At 44.6% G+C, this 16813-nt stretch overlaps 1 long non-coding RNA gene across 2 annotated transcripts in view; it reads right to left on the bottom strand.

The window, feature by feature from the left end:
• LOC144178858 (uncharacterized) overlaps positions 1 to 16813 on the bottom strand; it is a 723527-nt gene that overhangs the window by 19524 nt on the left and 687190 nt on the right. Inside the window, exon 3 of one of the 2 annotated variants that reach the window (XR_013324072.1) lies at positions 13366 to 13441. The exons of the other annotated variant lie outside the window; for it this stretch is intronic. This is a non-coding gene — a long non-coding RNA (uncharacterized LOC144178858). Of the gene's footprint in view, positions 1 to 13365; positions 13442 to 16813 lie in introns of those variants that run through there. 2 annotated transcript variants of the gene reach the window in all.

Here is a 16813-nt window from a genome sequence, read left to right as displayed (position 1 = left end):
TTCTGTAGGTCACGGGTTAGATTTCCGACCGCGGCAACCGCTTTTCTGATGGAGGCGGAAAGCAAAAACGCCCGTGTGTACCAGATTTCGGTGCACGTTAAGGACCCCCAGGTGGTCAAAATAAATCCGGAGCCCTCCACTACGGCGCGCCTCATCGTCTGCATTGCGTCGGCGCGTTGAAGCCTACATTCAATCAATTCAACTTAAACTATTCCATCATCGCGAATGGACTCAAGTTCCTTGGAACAGTTTCAAAAACAAAAAAAAAAGCCACCGATTGTATGAGTCTCATAGCACATAATGGCAGCAAATTATTTGAACATTGGCTATTTTCACGTTAGTTTGGCGCTCAGTAGAAGTGTTACATAAAACACCACCGCTTAATGCCGAAAGAACGAACATGACGATGGTGTGAAAAAAGCAAAGTGCTTCCTTGAGCGCGCGGTAACGTCACCCGTCGTTGTGGCGCCCGGCTCTGTCGCTGCTACAAAAAGGAGGAAGTGCTTCAGCTCCAGCATTAACAGTCGCCTTGAATGAATTCTTCGCGCGTCACCACAGAAACTCTAGCAGGGCTCCCTTCTACTCCACTGAGCTGCTCGAGAAAGAACCGGAACAGGGGCGGGTGAGTAAATGAAGAAGGGACAAAGGGAGAGGAAAAAAAGAGAACGCGGTAGGGAAATAAGGATGAGAGTTGTCTCCGTGTGGTCTCGCTGACGCACGGAGTCAGCGGCGCGCTCATAGCTTCTGCCGAGAAAGCGTGAACGTGCTAGCACTGACGCTCATATTCGAGAAACCTGGTTTCGCGTGACTCCTGTAATGAGTTTTGTCTTCACTGGCGTCGCCGTGTCTTCGGCTTCCCTTCCCTTCTTAACCTCAACCCGAATCCCACCGTCGCCTTCAAAGCTCCTCGTTCCCAATTTCCCCTTAGCACGCCGCCTTTTGGCCTGCATGCAAAAGAGCGGAGAAAAAAAAAACACTATTCTGTGAACTGTTGCTCCTAGCACTAAATCAGGCCTGACAGATTCAGCGTCGGTGCGTTGTTTTCGTAAAAATACTTTGCGTCGAAGTCATTCAATGTCGATGTTACCTTTTTCGTCATTCTGTTTAAAAAGAGCGAAAATTTTAATTAAATCGCGACGTGCTACAACCCGTGGGAAGACCTGTGTTCGCTGGGAGGTTGGGACCCGGTTAGACTGAAACAAGAGGAAAGGACGGAGAATTTTTGCTCCTTCGGAGTGGTGATGCATTAACCAAAAAATGTCACATTACATCATTCATACCGGGATATTTCGTCGACGCCTGGTTCTGTGTGTGTGGGTTTCGCAGAATAGTAGGAAGGATGGCGCTGCTTCGAAAACAACAGCGGAAACAGTTACGCGAGCGAAAAAAGTTATGTAGCTTTTTCTTTTTGGGAGATACAGAGAAAGATAGAGAGAGAGTTAGAGGGAGGAGAGAAGGAGGGGAGAGGTAGAGAGAGCGAGATGAGTGAGACAGAGGGAGAGAGAGCGAGATGAAAGAGAGAGAGCGAGAGAGAGAGAGAGAGAGAGAGAGAGAGAGAGAGAGAGAGAGAGAGAGAGAGAGAGAGAGAGAGAGAGAGAGAGAGAGAGAGAGAGAGATGGGGGTGTTATTCCTCGCCAGGATCCTTAAGGACCCGAGCAGGGCGATTGAAAGGAGCCTGCGTCTCGGTAGAGGCAACTGTTATAACGGTAAATTATTTCTCGCCTCAAGACTGATGCAAAGCAAAAGAAATGGAGATCAGAAAGAGGTCAGTCATAGCACATAGCTTGCAGTGGAGTCACTGGCCATGTTTGGAGCTCTGGTTGCACGACGGAAAGCTGTGAACTTATCGGCCGCCTTTATCTCGTGCAGCGCGGGGAAAGCCGAGAGCAGTACTCTAGCAATGGCTGTGGTGATGTCATACGCAAGCTATGTATAGCTGGTATTCGTTGAAAAGTTCAGCTGTCAATTTCTTCGCTTGGCAACACTGGAAGCGGCCACAGATATGACCGATGCGGTACGGACATGGCGTGGCCTGGGCCACTGCGCCCGCACGCCGAAAAAAAGAAAAGAAAAACGCCGGCGTGCGTTGTTTCCTCCGTTTCAACCCGATTCGCAACGGTGGTGTCAACATAGATGCTATTAAACGCATTCACATTTGACTCGAGGCAATACTTCGCGTTCGGTGAGGTAGAGTTTGTTAACGTGCAACACAGTCATTCTCTTAGCACGGACAAGTACCGACATCCCGCGGAGCCCGACGTAACGAGTGACGGCACACTCACACGGTTGCCTGCATATGCGCCTCGCCAGTGAATAGAAGCAATAGTTATTACATATTGCTTTTGCTAAGACGGTTGCCCTAATCTAGCTTCCACCCCAGAAGACAATCTGCTTGGAAAGTTGCGTTATTTTCTCAAAGTTTCAACTGGCGGAAAAAGTAAAACTTGTGAGAGCGTGCGTGTGCTTCAGTATGCGTGCGTGCGTGCGTGCGTACGACGGTTTTTCTCGTTTCTTCGCTTTTACGCCCTAAAACAGACTGTGCTGGGATAATAATATTTGGGCATATTCACTATCTCAGTATATAGTCAGTGGCACCGTTTGAGTCGATAGCTCCGGATGGCATCTTTCTCTTTGCGTTTCGTTTTGCTTTCGTTCGGCGCCGCTTGACGCGATTGTTATTTTCTGTATGTTTTCGTTGTACTTTAATATCTTGCCCCTTGTCACAGTGTATATCAACCTTAATCCTATAAGTTATTTTTCTGAAAAACAATCGGTCGAAATATTTAAATAGACAAAACATTTGTAGTCCTATATGTACCTATGTTCTGCCTTGAATATACCCAAGATTATTTTTTTTTGCGCTACGCAGTGTTGACAAGCATTGGCCGCCTCAGTAGTGCTACAAAACCTTCCTGCTTACAAATACTTCGGGTTAGTGCTTTTTGTTCTTCCTTTAACGACGGCTGAAAACGACTTCAGAAAAAAGGCAACTGCAAATGCTGGATGCCGAATACGTAATGCTACAAAGGCGACTCCAAAAAGCCATTGGGATTCGCAAAAATATGTTTTGCATAAAAATTATCACAAGCTTCATAAAGAATACCCCTCAGTGCAGTCAGACGTCGAAGAAAACACAGCTTGCATTGCGGTGCACCTAAATCACAAATGAAAGAAAGGAGCCTGGGAAAAAAGAAGATGGTAGAACACGGTACAAGAGTTGTGTTCTTCAAAGCAACATTGGTGGCTGTAGCGACCAGCCAGCAAAGCGCGAAGACCGAAGGGACAGCAAAGTATGCAGATGCGGGCTGCTTGCTGATGTACACCTGCAACCTTATCGTTTGAATCGTGCTTTCTATTCTGTTAGAGCAGCGGCGCCCAAGACAGGACGGTGCCGCGGTAACACCATTACAAGTTAAATACGCCCATCTGCGGTCTGGCTGTGTTCTTGTGCTCGCAACCATAAAAGAAATTACTTAAATATAACAACAAGTGGGGTGGCATGACGACTCTTTAGGTGGGCCGTGTTCTACAAAGGGGCATGTTCAAACCGAAAAAGAACGAAGCGAACAGAATAAATGGCCCGCCAGAAATAGGCCCAATAGGAGTCTGTTTCCCGTGTATGAACTGCACGTATCGACCCAAGGAGACTGAGAAGCGGCAGCCCCTGCTATCTCCATGCTATACTGGGAACTTCTCAGGATCGGTGATGCGCCTTACAAAAATACAGCAGGGCAGTATATGACACCTTGCTCTCCTAGTCCGCTAAATAGAGTTTCGAGTTAGTTTGTGAGCTGTGTGCCTGTCTGAGCGCCGTACGTCGACGGCGCGTCTACTTCCTCTACACGTACCACCACTACTGCCCTGGTGGCCCGACTACTTCGGCCCTGTATTTTCCTCCCGCCAAACGGGAAGTTGAACGCAAACAAAGCAGACTGCCACGAGGCTTTGAGCAGTGTTTTTCGAGCCAACACCCGCCCCCTATGCTCGTTCGTATCGTAGCGCGTGCCCGCCCTGGTGATGGCGGAACGGATGAGAATTCGTGGTTATGATCGCTGGCATCGTGATTGTAGACGTGTGCACAAGAGAAACTTACCTAGCAGCTACCGCTCTAGAGGTTGTGACGACGCTCTTGTATGAACGAAAAGCGGCACTTCCGACGGAAAGGAGGCGAGGAAGTAGTGGTGCGTGCGCTCTGAGGCTAGCTCTTGGAAATACTGTTGGCCAGTTGGCAGCCTGCTTGAACTTGACTGAAAGTTCAAACAAATGGTTGCAATTTGTGAATAGAATCACACTGCTGGTGTTTATTAGACCTCGATAATAAGTGCTTACTTCTGCGATGAAGATAAACGAAAGGTCATTGTACATCTTGCGTGATTGCCATTATTAGTTCCAAGCTTACATAGTTTAGTGTCTGTTTCTAGCTTTTTACTGTCTACCACTATCTGTTCCCAAAATAAATACGATGAGAAGCGTAGTTCATCTCCAATATTCTTCCTTGCACAACTTGGTGACGTCAGCTGGGGCGGCATCATCGCAAGTTTGCAGAGCGGCGTCCAACATACTGTAAGCGTTTTTCTCACATAAATAGCGCCAAGAGAAATGGCATATCCCTTAAAAAATCTCTGATATCCGAAAAAAGCCTACCACCTAAGGTAATTACTGAAAAAGCATCAGCTCGCCGAGTGAAATACTGTATTCTTATTGAGGCAGTTCTTTCGAAATCACGAAGACCACCTGATATCATCCTCCATCCGTGTTTCAGGGACGCAGAACTGAGTTAATATTCGGCTCCATCGAGGATAAAATATTCGGTTGAGTAGTTGCACATTGTGGCGCCGAATAGCGTCGGGACCAATTCAGTTCCTTACTTTTTAGGACTTCGCGAATGCAACCGCTACTTCTCGTAATAACAACATAAAAAATTCACTGCACTTCCGCTCTGAGCATAAGGTTGACCAGTAAAGCTGTAGGGCGCAGCACAGAAGTGGAAAAAACCAAACACGTTTGTTTGTAATTGCCAATTCTATTGAGTATGCCTCCAATTTATTTAGCTGAATGAAATCTTGAATGACGAAGATGTTTAGCAAGGCTTGAAAGTGGGCTAGTTGCTGCTGTTGCAGCATCTTAAAGTGCAAAGGTGTGCTGCCTAACACGAAAATGTGTGCGAGCAGGAAGAAACATGTGTGACCACGTGTTTTTTTCCTGTTCTTCCCATGTTTTTGTGTCAGGAAACGCCCTTCTCCACTTTAAGGTATTGAGACGAGAGGTTTTTTGTAGTGGAGAAACAAGGGGCTGTCCGTTTCCCTCCCCTAGATGCCTGTGTATTGAGAGCATACGGCAATTTTGTGATGTTTACTTTGTTGCGAACGTCATAATTATTGAAAGTAAATCAACGCCGTCGTGCTGTTAGACTCTTCTTAGCGGATACTTGTCGCATAATTTGTTTCAGGATACTTTTGAATTAAGAGTAGTGGCAGCTAGCCGCTTTTCGTAATTGTTATATCATAATGGTACTGAATCGGTGGCCACGTGAAGCCTCGGTTTGGTAAACATTTTGTGAACCGGATTGTCTACAGTGTGAACTGTACATTTGAGTGTGAACTGTGCATTTTGGTGCATGCGACTTACTTAAATTTGTTATTTTGTGATTAGGACCCCAAGACTGCAACTGTGTTCATAGTGCGAGCTGTGACCTTACTCTTTTCCCCTCATCCTTGGTCCCCCGAGAGCTTCATGGCCCCTCATTTAATAAAGTGTTTCACTCACTCATTCACTTTGTGACCTTGCTACACCATATCATCATCCCAAACAACATAATCGTCATTGTCATTGTCACCGTCGTTATCATCGTCGTCATCATCACTACCTCGCTCATACCAATCATAGTTTTGTTCCCAGCAAAATGAAGGCCGAATTTACTTCCAACAGCTCCTAACCTGGTCGAGACCCAATGTTTGGCGCCAAATTTGATTATCTCGTCGTTCTATCAAGTTATCAGTCTCCCACTTCTAGTACCGTCTCAGGGTAGCACTCCGTTACTCTGGTTGTGCACCGGTTGTCCGTTCTGAACGTTGCATGTCCAGCCCAACTCCACTTTATCCTAATTTCAAATACACTATCGTCCACATGAGTTTGCTCCCTCACCAAGAAGCTGGCTTCCTATCCCTGGGCGTTAATCCTGTCATCCTTTTCGTGGCTGGGCAGACCGACCTAAGTTGTCCTTTTAGATTCTTAGTAATCCCATATTTTAACTTCATGGTGTTTTGGGGTCAGTCAACACTGTACGAAAAACGAAATGATGAATTTCTGCACGAAAGTCAGAAGGAAGGAAGGAAGGAAGGAAGGAAGGAAGGAAGGAAGGAAGGAAGGAAGGAAGGAAGGAAGGAAGAGAAAGAGGGTAAAGAGGAGGGAGGGAGATCAGGTACGAATGAAACTGCGGAGAATGGGAAAACAGCTTGGTTTCCGACATCTGGTTGCTGCAAGGCAGTTGCGAAACGAAAATTTTATTCAATTGCCTTTCAAGTTTTTTTTCTGTTTTAGCCCCTTCGACAAGTGATTTTACACCATTTTCTTTATTTTCATCAGAACAAAAAAGCAAAGCAGTATGGCTAAGGAACAGTAAGACAGAAACACGAAACAGAGAAAAAACGGAAAAACGAAAACTAACCGTGAACACGACAAAAAATACGCGCCAATACACCCTGTGAAGGTGGTTGGAAAACGAAGCTGTAAACGACACCCACAACGATTACCCATGCGGCGTCTCTTGAATTCATCCACGTGGCTCTACAAAGAGTAAAACCAGAGACAAGGGAAATGCACATAAGCACACCCTTTATTACTTAAAAGATTATCTTTGCTAAGGTTGCATCAATGCATCATTGATGAATGGTGTTTGGTTGAGTTGTATTGGTGAAGCACATGAGTGGAAACTTTTGTTTATAAGATTGAAGGAAGCTCAAACCCAGTGTTAAACGATTTCATTTCTTCTCCGCCTCTGCTGCCACAGATGGGGGCGACGAGATCGGCGGCAGAGACGAAGAAGTACAAAGTCATGCGTTGGTGTGAGCTTCCTTTAATTTTTGTAACTCCTAGCTTATGCACATTGAGTAGCGCACCGCCCAGGTTGCTATACCTGCCGTCAGAGGTCACGTGACGCTATCGACGCGAGAGGTCTCGTGACGCTATCATGTGTCATTCAGCGAGAATGCGGAGGGTAAACCGCTGCAGATGTGCTCGATGAGTGCATCGTTTGTCTCTCCCGTACAGAAATTTACCTCTACAGAAATTTACCTCGTAGAGAGAGCCTTCATGAAACTTGCGCGCCGTTACAAAAAGGCTCTGAAGGATGGAATCAAGCCATTATTCAAAAGCAACCACTTGTTTATTAGTACAACTGATGTGCACCTAATTAAAGGCGTTTTTTTTTATAATCCGACCAGGCGCAGTTTTATGTGGAGTTTTCAATAACCACTTAAATAAGGTCGCTTTGCCACGAAAAGCAGATTGTTGTTAAAATGGTAACATCAAACGTGTAGAGCATTGGGACACCAAAAAGGCAACGCTGCTAACGCAAGCAAAACATTTGTAGGTGCAATAAGGGATAAGTAAACAGCTCTAGCTTCATTTCTGTTTTGAACTCACGGAACGGTGGTAGCGATGAACCTCAATTTGCATCACGAAAGAATGCCCGTTGTTGCTACTTGGCCACTGAAGGGAATTTCTTTTTGAGTTGCAATGCGGTTTCAGGTTGTAGCTCACGCCTACCCATGCTGAGATATCCACGCGTCGAAGTGTTTTCTTGCGTCAAGGCCTGCTCCCTGTGATTTATACCACGGTCGTTACAAGGGCGTGAAAATTATGTGCCCACAGAAAGCTGCTTCTGGTAGGCGACTGCAAATGGCACCGGCATTAGGAACGTTTTGTTTTTCTTAGCGATATAACTAGAGGAAACACGAAGACACGAAGCTGCCAGCGCGGACGATTCTCTCGGCTTAGTAAAGAGAATCAGTACTAACACGCGAGAAATATAAACAGAAATGACATTTGGCCAAATTTTTTGATCTGCCTTCTTGTGTAAGGGCAAGAAATTGTTATTTTTGCTTCAGTTGTCATATGATGGCGATGTTTTAATAAGCCGCAATTTTGACGACGCGCAGATAAAAGCTAGCATTTTACGCACAATCTAGTAACGAAGCGTAGTGAGCGAATGCGATAAAAAAAATTATTTACCAGACATTGATAAGAAAGTCAGCTCACGGTTGCAAGAAAAAAAGTGGCAATTTTTAAAATTCCTTTTTCATACACCGGTAAGAAAACGCATTTCGTGAATTGAATACCTGAGTTTAAAGGGACAGACAACCGATTTTTGTCGCGTATATGTTCTCTAGCTCATATGAAAGCCAGCGTTTTATATGGACCGGTAACCACAAGCAATTTCTAAACAAACTGGCGGAAATAATTTTAATTTGGCAGCAAACTTCCTGAAATCGGAAGGGTGGCGGTTCGTAGTGTCGAAACTTAACACTACAATATGTGTCCCTGTCACGTGACCTGCAAACCTAGCAGCTACTGTAACTGCTGAAACGTTTATTTACGTATTGAAAACCTTTTAACGCAAGTATTTGACAAGGTTAAATTGTAAATGTATTTTTAAACATTATTCTGAAATTTTTAAAGACACGCCGCCCGCCGTCGCTGGGTGCCTCTCAGCTTGCCTGTCAGTGTGGCTAACTGAGCCTCCATGCCCAGAACCAACGGTAGCGTTCAGTAAACAGACCCAGCGACGAAGCTTTGACGATTCCACCTGAGTCATGGGCGTTTGTTCTGCCAAAATATTTTATTTCAGTTTCCAAATACGCCAACGCCAGCTTAAAAAAAAAAAAAAATACGTCGCGCCAGGGGAGAATCGAACTTCCCGCCTCCACAACGTAAAGCCAGATTCTACCTATCGTCTATCCCAAAAGATGGCGCATTCGTGTAAAATAGACCGTTGCATTAAAAAAACACATAAAAGAACAGGAAAGCCTGCGATTCAAGCTTTTTTAGCTGGGAACAAGTTATTAAATACCGTTTTTTATTTCGCATACAGACAAAAGTATGTTGCCGAGCTACTCTATGCCATAGTTGCCAGCATTAGTTTTGGGAGGGACACATACGGCTCGCAGATAAAAAAAATTCGATTTAAAAACTTCTAGGGCTTTATCAGCAAAACCCTTTCTCGTCAAGGTGCTTTAAGTGACGCCCTTTCATTTGGGATAGAGAATATATACTTGACAAAAATCGGTTGTCTGTCCCTTTAATACAAGTCCTTAACAAACTGCTTGCATAATGCTTCGGCCCTGAGGGAACGTGTAAATAAAAATAAATAAATAAAAAGTTGTTTCTTTGTTTCGATGATGATGATGATGGTTTGATGTTTATGGCGCAAGGCCAACTGGGGCAAAGAGCGCCAAAACAATAGTCATATATGAGAGGTGATACCTTAAACACTAAGTAAAATCAGCAAAAACAAAAGTAAAATCACAAAACGACAATGAGCATGACTGGTGTATAGGGCCAGATTTCATGATGCGTGATAGGAAATGAGGTTTAAAAACTTGACTTCTGACAAAAACTCAAACACACGTTTCACGGAAACAATGGCTTCGTCACCTAGAAAAAACGATGGATGTAGGGGAATATGTTGTCTGTAGAGTTCTCTGAAGTGTTTGTGTCGTGTTGTGTGAAGTGCCTTGCATGTGATTAGTATGTGCACTACGGATAGGGCCTCTCCGCACCTGCTGCACTGGGGTCTAGATGATCCCGTCAGCAGATACGAGTGCGTCGCATGGGTGTGCCCTATCCGCAGCCTACCCAAGGCGACTTCCGTGTGTCTGTTGTGTGAGTCAGATGTGTACCGTCCCAAGTGTGGCTTTATTACATGTAGTTTGTTGTCTGTCTGTTCATCCCAGTGTGTTTGCCATGTTCTACGCAAGTGTTGTCTTATGTGTGGCTTGAGGTCTGTATATGGTACGTTTGTTATGTCTACAGTGTTCCTGAGTGCAGCAGCAGCTGCCCTCTCGTCTGCCAACTCGTTTCCAGCGATCCCAGCGTGTCCTGGGACCCAGCAGAGGAGCAGCTGATGCTTCTGAGCATACACAGACATGATAGATTTAAATACAAGATTAACTATGTGGTTTTTGGGGGGTGTATGCGATGACAGTGCGCGAACAACACTCAAGGAATCTGTGTAGATGATAGACTTTGGAATTTGATTGTCAAGTATGTGTCGTACAATTAATAAAATTCCATATGCTTCTGCTGAGAAAATTGTTGTGTGGACACTCATGGTTCTGGCTGCACTGAAATCCCGACCATGAGCAGCGCAGGAGACCATAGTGGAGGTTTTAGACGCGTCACTGTAAAATTCTGCAAGTGGGTATTTAAACTGCAGAGACAGAAAGTGCTGCAGTATAGCAGCTCGCGGTACCCGATTTTTGTCAAGTTTCATAAAAGAAAGGTCGGAGGAAACAGGACGAACTTTCCAAGGAGGTAAAATGTCTGAAAAGGATGATCTGTACACGTCTAAAAACGAAGCGCTCAGATCCGAGGCTCGCTCTCTCACTCGAAGTGAAAAGGGCAGAGGAACGGATGGGCGATTTACAAAAAGCACAGATGTGGATGTGTCGTTAAAGACAGGATAAAAAGGATGGTTATTCAGCGATGAAATTTTAAAAGCATAAAGTAAGTCCATGTACGTCCGTTGGTTCTCAAGGCTCCACGTATTACACTCAGCATACAGACTCTCAACAGGGCTAGTACGAAAAGCACCCGACGCAAGCCGTAGCCCCAAGTGTAGCACTGGGTCAAGCATTCGCAACGCTGTTTTAGTCGCCGACCCATATACCACACTGCCATAGTCTAAACGAGATCCAACCAAAGCAGTATAAAGCCGTAGTAGTAGTTCTTTGTTGGATCCATATGATTGATGGGAGAGAACCTTAAGTATATTCATTGTTTTCAGACATTTATGTTTAAGTTCCTTGATGTGTGGAATGAATGTGAGTTTCTGGTCAAACACAACACCTAAGAACTTGTGCTCCTTGTTCACAGGAAGCGACACGCCATTGAGGGTAATGTCTGGGTCCGGACACGCCGCCCGCCGTAGCTGGGTGCCTCTCAGCTTGCCTGTCAGTGTGGCAACTGAGCCTCCATGCCCAGAACCAACGGCAGCGTTCAGTAAACAGACCCAGCGACGAAGCTTTGACGATTCCACCTGAGTCATGGGCGTTTGTTCTGCCAAAATATTTTATTTCAGTTTCCAAATACGCCAACGCCAGCTTAAAAAAAAAAAAAAAAATACGTCGCGCCAGGGGAGAATCGAACTTCCCGCCTCCACAACGTGAAGCCAGATTCTACCTATCGTCTATCCCAAAAGATGGCGCATTCGTGTAAAATAGACCGTTGCATTAAAAGAACACATAAAAGAACAGGAAAGCCTGCGATTCAAGCTTTTTTAGCTGGGAACAAGTTATTAAATACCGTTTTTTATTTCGCATACAGACAAAAGTATGTTGCCGAGCTACTCTATGCCATAGTTGCCAGCATTAGTTTTGGGAGGGACACATACGGCTCGCAGATAAAAAAAATTCGATTTAAAAACTTCTAGGGCTTTATCAGCAAAACCCTTTCTCGTCAAGGTGCTTTAAGTGACGCCCTTTCATTTGGGATAGAGAATATATACTTGACAAAAATCGGTTGTCTGTCCCTTTAATACAAGTCCTTAACAAACTGCTTGCATAATGCTTCGGCCCTGAGGGAACGTGTAAATAAAAATAAATAAATAAAAAGTTGTTTCTTTGTTTCGAGAGTCACCGGTTAATGTCAGACAAAAACCATACAGGTGTCTAAAGAAAAGACGATGCAGGACACCGACAGAGCCTACATTGACGAAGCTTTGGAAGAACCTGTGGAAAATGAAAGAAAACGAATTAATGAAAGCAAAAACGAAGAGAATGAATGAAAAGAAAATTTCGGAAGAGCATCGGACTAAGAACTTGCTGAAATATTATCACGTCATACTAGTGTATCCCTGTTCCGCTGCTACGAAGTTACAAATTTTCTTGGTAAATAACCTAGTGGAGTTAGAATACAACAACTCTTGACGCATCATCGAAGTGTCAGAATCGGTGAATACGCAAATTTATGTTTGAATAAAACCTTAATCCGGGTCAAATACAAAACGGAGAAAATATAACAGTATGCGGATATTAAGGGCGTATTAAAATTGTATGGTGGTCCTGCAGCGTAGTTTATCCAGCGATTAAGTCATTATCCATCATTCGCATTTGATTCAGGCTTGGCGTTTAATCGATGCCTTCGTTCTTTTTCTCGAGACCGTCTGATATTTACAGCGAAATAAATAAAAAGAATGTTTCTTTTCGTTTCATTATGTCGACAGACGTAGAAACCTTTTCCGGTAAAACCAATATAACAAATAACAAAATAATGATTAAGAATGCCTATATTACATGCCTGAGGACACATGGTCAACTTTCAAGATTTTAACAAACAACTGCTTAAACCCAGGCATTGAAAAAATGCGTTCAAGGGCGTCACCTAAGTTTGTCTTCACTAGATTTTCTGGTACGTGTTTCGGTGCGGAAGAGGGGACGCGATGAAGGCTGAGACGCAAATAGTTGAAAACAGGGATCCTCATGTTTCATCATGACATGGGCGTTCAAATTCCTTCCCACGTAAAGCTGTGAATCTGAAGACAGTCGTTTTTTTTCGCGGCGATAAGTCCTTGCCTATTCAAAAAAGCTATGTCCTCCTTTTTGCGAAAAAGAAAGAAAAAAAAGTGTGTGCGTCTTTGTGTATCAATTTCTTTTTAGTCTGAGCGGGTCTACTTTTACTACCAAATCACGTAAAAAAGGGCCTTGGTGTGCTTTTGCAAAAATATCTAAAAACCGTGCTGAATCCACTAGGTAACCACACACTTCGCTTCGGTCTACGCACCGGCAACAAAGGCTAAATTCTTTCTGCTCCCTTCTTCCTTTGTGAATACTCCACCACAGTGCGGTACTGCTACGCATTACTCACTGAAAGCCTTATAGCATAGAGGTTGTTTCCGTTCCATCACGTTTCGCTCTACCACCTGCCCGCCTCTCTAACGCGTTGCCGAAGAACAGAAGCAGTAAAGGCAACGGCAGTAAAGAAATTTAAACCAGGCAGGGCACAGTTTTTCGTGCCTGCTCAATAAACGGACCCAGCAAACTCGGGTTGGGCCGTGAAATTCTTTATGGTCGCCAGACGCGCTCGTGCAGTCAGTCGTAAACTTTGCCCGGGCTACGCCGACAGCAGAGAGCCGAATTTGTCTCCCCATGCCACCCCTAGAGAGAATATACGAGCTCGTAAATGTGGCCTCACAGCATCTCACCGTAGGCTCCCCAGGTAAGCTCTGCAAAAGAACGAGAAAGGGAAGAAAGTGATGGTCAGTCGACGAGGCACGAAAATCAGCTGTTCAATATGTTCGATGACGTAAGTTCGGAACGCGGAGATTAGCGTTTTTTAGAAGTACTATGTATAAGCACTTCTTCCTGCAGAAAGTTCTCCTTCAGAGCAACGGCAATAAGTAAATCAGGACAGAGAAGTGGGACTGTGGGCGTACTTTTTTTCAGACTAGCAAAATCTGGATCAATGCCAGATGGTGGGCGTTATACATGCGAGGGTACTTCGGCATGACACATTCCGATAATTACGGAGTAAACTCTACCTGCACGTCGACAAGAGAATCATTTTCTTAAGGGGTGGGGAGGGGGGAATAGAGCATATGTGGTTGCGTTACAGACGTTTTTAATTCCAATTTTCAATTAAAACCGCTGCAGTTGCGGTGTTGTTTTTTTCTGTCTCTATTTTTGTTCTTCGTTTATTAGTAAATAACAAATGGATATGTAAATATTGTTTTGACAATAATTTCAACACAATTGTCGCACTTCTTTTCATGTGCGAATTTTTCTGCACAGTCGCTTCCGTTTTACGCGTTCGAAGGAAGTGGTTATTGTTGCATCATCCGACTCCGATCGGAATTAGCGCGCACGTGGAGCTAATTGCGGAGAAAGCCGGGAGGGCCACCACAAGATGGCTAAAAAGCAGCATCTTTGTCTCAGCTCTATATATTTTTTAATGCAGTAGTGTGGAAGCTGGAAAATTTGAAATTAAGTTAAACTAAATTCAACAGAATCGAAACGCCATCTAGGTGCATCAAGGTTTACCAATGGTGTGATAGGCGGAAAAGCGGGCTAATTGCCCTCCCAGGAGCGGATGTATGCGCAGCTCGTGCGCAGATGTTTGCGGTGCGTCGAAGTGTACACCGACCCATCCGCGCATGAAAAATACATCGTAGCAACGGAATACCGTGTCAACAGACGGAGCGCAGCTTCCCTACCTCTGGTTAGTAACACCGTTTCCGCGTCTACTTCGATTCGTGTCGACGACTTACAGAAACGGCATTCGTTCGGCGTCGGCAGTCGATGGCTAATTGGGTTAACATCAGCCGGTCGCGATAGCAGTCACCTAAATGCGTGGGCAGAATAACACCCCAGCCTTTGTGTACCCACTATAAAATAAGAGGAGGCCGAGGGCTGAAACGTTCCGGTGATGTGAAGGTGGTTCTATTAACAAGATGGCGGATGGAGAAAGACGAAGCAGGTGGAGTGAGGGCTGCTCACGAGTGACGACGGACACCGATGATGGTAATGTCATCGGGGCCGCGATGATCATTATAAAGATTTAACATATTCCCCGGCCACCACAAAGGTTTGGTCAGTCCACGTTCATTGGGTACATAAATTTTGTTCCTGTCAGATCCAGTAAGGCAGTCAGACGACGAAACTGTCACTGTGGCCGTCTTCTGGGTACACGCCGAGTCTGTCGATGCAGTGCACGCAGCCAGGTGAAAATCTGTTAGCCCGTCTTCGACAGTCTTTTACTCCGACGCGAGTTCTTCATGTTTCTTCGCTGCCATCTCAAAACAGTGTCTTGGAGGTTGCGACTTATTTCTGAAGCTCTGAATTCTAGTAATTCGATTGTCGTTGTCAGGTGCTCTGTTCTTCAAATGGTGTCTGTAGTGTATTGATTCCGAGGCCTTACAACTTCCGAGGACAAAGACGGGCGTAAAGTTCGTTCGGCCTGCGGCTTCATAAAAACGCAGTTGCTTGTCGGAAAGTTCAATTCTTTCTTTTTATAATCCGTTTTGTATAATCATAAGGAGATAAATTTGGAATCTTGCGGAGATACGTTTAGATGTAACAAACCTTTAGTTTGGAATTCCTCAGCTTCTTGCTGCTCTTTGTTGAAAACACATCAATTCCATTTAGCATTTATTGTTTTGTGCTTTGCGTAATGAGGATAAAAACTGAACAACCTACACCACGAATATTGATCAGATACTTTCTTGTCCTTTGTGCAATTTGTGCTTTCGGGCATTCACAGTTTAGGCGAGACGCAAAGGCACTTCTAATTCTTATTGTAGGGAAGGCGTATATTCGTAACATTCCGCCAGTTTCTCGATATTGATTGCTTTTTATCGATCAATTATTTATAACAATTCAGTGCACACGATTCAAACGTAATGCAATAATACAGCTGTTCCACTCGCTTTATGCAGAACCGCGAAAATTATTCTTGTGGTTCCCGGCCGCAATGACTGGTACATTGGTGTGCTATGTTTCATTCATCTTGCAATTGGCTAATTCAAAACGACGGTGGCCACTCGCTCTATCACGGGCATTCATAAGCATTCAACGTATCACTAAGGTAGTTGTATACAGGGTGTCCCAGTTATCATGCACCAAGATTTGATACAAGAGCAATGGTGTTACTCGAGGAAAACCTTGTGCATAATTTTTTCGTGACAGGGCAGTAGCGGCCAGTAATTTGCGTTAAGGAGATTTATTAATTTATTTGTAATTCTTTATCTAACTCGAGAAGTACTGTGCTAATCATTAAAGGGTCAAAGAAACACTTCAAGGTATTCAGGAGAGGCATCTAACTACTACAATTTCAGTGAAGAGTTAATAGCGTACTCATTTATTTGGACTTATTTGATAAAGAAACCACTTGAAATATGAACAATACCACCTGAAGGCGCTTCCACCCACTTCATAAACCAGCGCCCTCAAATAAGCTGATCGAAAGCAACTGTTTTGCGTGTGACACGCCCGAAGAGTTATTCCACACCACCGCATTAACTCTTTTCGCAAGTCGATGCTGCCAGCCAGAGTAGTACTACTACTAAAAAAATACAAGTGAAAATAAGGCTTAAGGCGCGACCACAGCTGCACCCTAAATACGCATTTTAAAAAGCAGTTTAAAGTAAATGCGAGACTCCAAGACTGGCGCGAGCGTTGGCGAGGCAGCTTCGCAGATATGCGAAGTGCTCGCCCCGTCGATGTCGTGTTCAGTATGCGCCGGAAAACTTGGCTCCAAGTACCGCAAGTTTGACGGCACTGTCAACAAGCGGAAATATTCACACGCACTACTGCTAATTCGGTTACACGGAGCAATTCGTTCATATGCTCCCTGCGTGGTTCGAACTTTTCGCGCGAGCTGCAGTAACTTGAGGTAAGGAATTCTACACACATGGGGACCGCAGCGAAGAGACTGCACGCAAAAAGTTCTCTGAGAATTTTGTACGCACGTTAACTCAATGTTTAAGCGGACACGTAAAGACGTTCCTTAGTGAGGATGTTTATAATTTTTTTCGTACCCGCTCAGGTGTCCTTCCGAGAAAAGCCCTGTATTTGCTTTACATAGCATACACGGTCGGAAA

Source organism: Haemaphysalis longicornis, unplaced genomic scaffold (assembly GCF_048455015.1).
Source record: "Haemaphysalis longicornis isolate Haplotype H1 unplaced genomic scaffold, Haemaphysalis longicornis Haplotype H1 scaffold_4, whole genome shotgun sequence".
NCBI classification, from domain to species: domain Eukaryota; kingdom Metazoa; phylum Arthropoda; class Arachnida; order Ixodida; family Ixodidae; genus Haemaphysalis; species Haemaphysalis longicornis.
The sequence above is the reverse complement of the archived record's forward strand: the minus strand, read 5'-3'. Positions and strand labels throughout refer to the sequence as shown.